This window comes from Stegostoma tigrinum, chromosome 19 (genome assembly GCF_030684315.1).
Source record: "Stegostoma tigrinum isolate sSteTig4 chromosome 19, sSteTig4.hap1, whole genome shotgun sequence".
In the NCBI taxonomy this organism is placed as follows: domain Eukaryota; kingdom Metazoa; phylum Chordata; class Chondrichthyes; order Orectolobiformes; family Stegostomatidae; genus Stegostoma; species Stegostoma tigrinum.
The window spans coordinates 3,376,210-3,380,835 of NC_081372.1; positions in this window are offsets into that span (position 1 = coordinate 3,376,210).

The window sequence follows — 4,626 nt, forward strand, 5'->3', positions numbered from 1 at the left end:
GGAACCCGGCCGGACCGGAAGCCGGACCGGCCGGACCCGGCGCCATGTTTGTACGGGTCTCTCTGGTGAGCGGGAGAGGCAGCTCTGCGGGGCATAACATTGGGGAGATGTGTTCAGTCTGTGGAATCGGGGAAGAGGGATAAACAGTGAGTGGGAATGGCAGAGTGGAGGCACAGACTCATGGACACAGAGGGATGGAGCCACTGAGGGAGTGAATGAAAGAGGAATTGATTGATACAGGGAGCGTGGAGGGAGCGTGGAGGGAGTGTGGAGAGAGGGATGGAGTGATTGAGGGAGTGATGGAGTGATTGAGGGAGTGTGGAGAGAGGGATGGAGTGATTGAGGGAGTGATGGAGTGATTGAGGGAGTGTGGAGAGAGGGATGGAGTGATTGAGGGAGTGTGGAGAGAGGGATGGAGTGATTGAGGGAGTGATGGAGTGATTGAGGGAGTATGGAGAGAGGGATAGAGTGATTGAGGGAGTGTGGAGAGAGAGATGGAGTGATTGAGGGAGTGTGGAGAGAGGGATGGAGTGATTGAGGGAGTATGGAGAGAGGGATGGAGTGATTGAGGGACTGTGGAGAGAGGGATGGAGTGATTGAGGGACTGTGGAGAGAGTGATTGAGGGAGTGTGGAGAGAGGGATGGAGTGATTGAGGGAGTGTGGAGAGAGGGATGGAATGATTGACGGAGTGTGGAGAGAGGGATGGAGTGATTGAGGGAGTGTGGAGAGAGGGATGGACTGATTGAGGGAGTGATGGAGAGATTGAGGGAGTGTAGAGAGAGGGATGGAGTGATTGAAGGAGTGTAGAGAGAGGGATGGAGTGATTGAGGGACTGTGGAGAGAGGGATGGAGTGATTGAGGGAGTGATGGAGTAATTGAGGAGTGTGGAGAGAGGGATGGAGTGATTGAGGGAGGGATGGAGAGAGGGATGGAGTGATTGAGGGAGTGTGGAGAGAGGGATGGACTGATTGAGGGAGTGATGGAATGATTGAGGGAGTGTAGAGAGAGTGATGGAGTGATTCAGGGAGTGATGGAAAGATTCAGGGAGTGATGGAGAGAGTGATGGAGTGATTGACGGAGTGTGGAGAGAGGGATGGAGTGATTTAGGGAGTGATGGAGTGATTGAGGGACTGCGAAGAGATGGATGGAGTGATTGATGGAGAGAGTGATGGAGTAGTGGAGAGAGTGATTGAGTGAGTGACGGAGTGATTAAGGGAGTGTGGAGAGAATGATGGAGTGATGGAGAGAGGGATGGAGTGATGGAGTGATTGAGGGAGTGTGGAGAGAGGGACGGAGTGATTGAGGGACTGTGGAGAGAGGGATGGACTGATTGAGGGAGTGATGGAGTGATTGAGGGAGTGTAGAGAGAGTGATGGAGTGATTGAGGGAGTGTAGAGAGAGGGATGGAGTGATTGAGGGACTGTGGAGAGAGTGATTGAGGGAGTGTGGAGAGAGGGATGCAGTGATTGAGGGAGTGATGGAGTGATTGAGGGAGTGGTTGAGCGAGTGATGGAGTGATTCAGGGAGTGATGGAGTGACAGAGAGAGTGATGGAGTGATTGAGAGAGTGATGGAGTGATTGAGAGAGTGATGGAGTGATTGAGAGATTCAGAGAGTGATGGAGTGATTGACAGAGTGTGGAGAGAGGGATGGAGTGATTTAGGGAGTGATGGAGTGATTGAGGGACTGTGAAGAGATGAATGGAGTGATTGATGGAGAGAGTGATGGAGTAGTGGAGAGAGTGAGTGACGGAGTGATTAAGGGAGTGTGGAGAGAATGATGGAGTGATGGAGAGAGGGATGGAGTGATTGAGGGAGTGTGGAGAGAGGGACGGAGTGATTGAGGGACTGTGGAGAGAGGGATGGACTGATTGAGGGAGTGATGGAGTGATTGAGGGAGTGTAGAGAGAGTGATGGAGTGATTGAGGGAGTGTAGAGAGAGGGATGGAGTGATTGAGGGACTGTGGAGAGAGTGATTGAGGGAGTGTGGAGAGAGGGATGCAGTGATTGAGGGAGTGATGGAGTGATTGAGAGAGTGATTGAGAGATTCAGAGAGTGATGGAGTGATTGACAGAGTGTGGAGAGAGGGATGGAGTGATTTAGGGAGAGATGGAGTGAGTGAGGGACTGTGAAGAGATGGATGGAGTGATTGATGGAGAGAGTGATGGAGTAGTGGAGACAGTGATTGAGTGAGTGATAGAGTGATTAAGGGAGCGTGGAGAGAATGATGGAGTGATGGAGAGAGGGATGGACTGATTGAGGGAGTGATGGAGTGATTGAGGGAGTGTAGAGAGAGGGATGGAGTGATTGAGGGAGTGTGGAGAGAGGGATGCAGTAATTGAGGGAGTGATGGAGTGATTGAGGGAGTGGTTGAGCGAGTGATGGAGTGATTCAGGGAGTGATGGAGTGACAGAGAGAGTGATGGAGTGATTGAGAGAGTGATGGAGTGATTGAGAGATTCAGAGAGTGATGGAGTGATTGACAGAGTGTGGAGAGAGGGATGGAGTGAGTGAGGGACTGTGAAGAGATGGATGGAGTGATTGATGGAGAGAGTGATGGAGTAGTGGAGAGAGTGATTGAGTGAGTGATAGAGTGATTAAGGGAGCGTGGAGAGAATGATGGAGTGATGGAGAGAGGGATGGAGTGATTCAGGGAGTGATGGAGTGATTGATGCAGCGTGGAGAGAGTGATGGAGTGAGTGAGGGACTGTGAAGAGATGGATGGAGTGATTGATGGAGAGAGTGATGGAGTAGTGGAGAGAGTGATTGAGTGAGTGATAGAGTGATTAAGGGAGCGTGGAGAGAATGATGGAGTGATGGAGAGAGGGATGGAGTGATTCAGGGAGTGATGGAGTGACAGAGAGAGTGATGGAGTGATTGAGAGAGTGATGGAGTGATTGAGAGATTCAGAGAGTGATGGAGTGATTGACAGAGTGTGGAGAGAGGGATGGAGTGAGTGAGGGACTGTGAAGAGATGGATGGAGTGATTGATGGAGAGAGTGATGGAGTAGTGGAGAGAGTGATTGAGTGAGTGATAGAGTGATTAAGGGAGCGTGGAGAGAATGATGGAGTGATGGAGAGAGGGATGGAGTGATTCAGGGAGTGATGGAGTGATTGATGCAGCGTGGAGAGAGTGATGGAATGATTGAGGGAGTGGTGGAGACAGAGACAGAGTGATTTGCCACATTTGAAATATTGTATACAGTTCTGGTCACTGCACTAGCGGAAGATGTGAAAGATGTGGAGAGGTTTTGGGCCGAATGGCCTTACTTCCACTCCTATGTCTTATGGTCTTATAGAAGGAATCAAGGGCTACAGGGAGAGTGCAGGGAAGTGGAGTTGAAATGCCCATCAGCCATGATTTAAATGACAGAGTGAACTTGATGGGCCGAATGGCCTTACTTCCACTCCTATGTCTTATGGTCTTATTGGAAATGCTTTACCAGGATGTTGCCTTGTTCGGAGGGAATTAGCCAAGAGGAGAGATTGCACAAACTTTGTTTTTTTACAGTTGGTTTTTAGGTTCAGTGATGATACACGTTTACACAATTATGAGAGGTACCAGCGTACAGTCATAAAGGTGTACAGCATGGAAACAGACCCTTCGGCCCAGCCCATCCATACTGACAAGGCCCATTTGCCAGCGTTTGGCCCATATCCCTCTAAACCTAACTATTCATGTACCCATCCAAATGCCTTTAAATGTTGTAATTGTACCAGCCTCCACCACTTCTTCTGGCACATCATTCCATGCACGCACCACCCTCTGGGTGAAAAAGTTGTCCTTTAGATCCCTTTTAAATCTTTCCCCTCTCACCTTAAACCAATGCCCTCTTGTTTTGGATTCCCCACCCCTTGGAAAATACCTTGTCTATTTGCCATATCCATGCCCCTCATGATTTGATAAACCTCTGTAAGGTCAGCCCTCAGCCTCTGACGCTCCAGGGAAAATAGCCCCAGCCTACTCAGCCTCTCTCTGTAGCTCACACCCTCCAACCCTGATAACATCCTTCTAAATCTTTTCTGCACCCTCTGAAGTTTCACAACAGCTTTCCTCTGCTAGGGAGACCAGAACTGAATGTGGTATTCCAATAGTGGCCTTACCAATGTCCTGTACAGTCACAACATGACTTCCCAACTGGAGAATGATTGGTTACAGTCTTTTTTGCATGGTAGAAATGTTAATTACTAGGAGACATAGGTTTTAGGTGGGATGTGGATGGTCGAGTGAGGGAGGGCTGGATGATGGAAGGCCATTAAACTGATGAGAGATATCAAGAGAACAGCTTCACCACACAGACTGCAGAGGTTCCTAAAAACCACTCACCAGCACCATCAAAACTAAAGAATCACAAACTCCTGGCCTTGCTGGTGATATTCACAGAGTCACAGAGTATATGCCAATCAGCTCATTGATTCTGCACCAGCAAAAGAGAAAGGGCCATCACTTGCCTATGCTAATCCCTGTTTCCAGCCCTTGGCCCATACCTTGAATTCTATGACATTTCAAGGCTCATGCAAGTACTTTTTAAAGATTGTGAGGTGTCCTTCCTCTGCACCACCATCTTCAAGTACCCCTCCAAGCCATTCACCATCCTGACTTGAAAATATATCACCGTTCCTTCAGT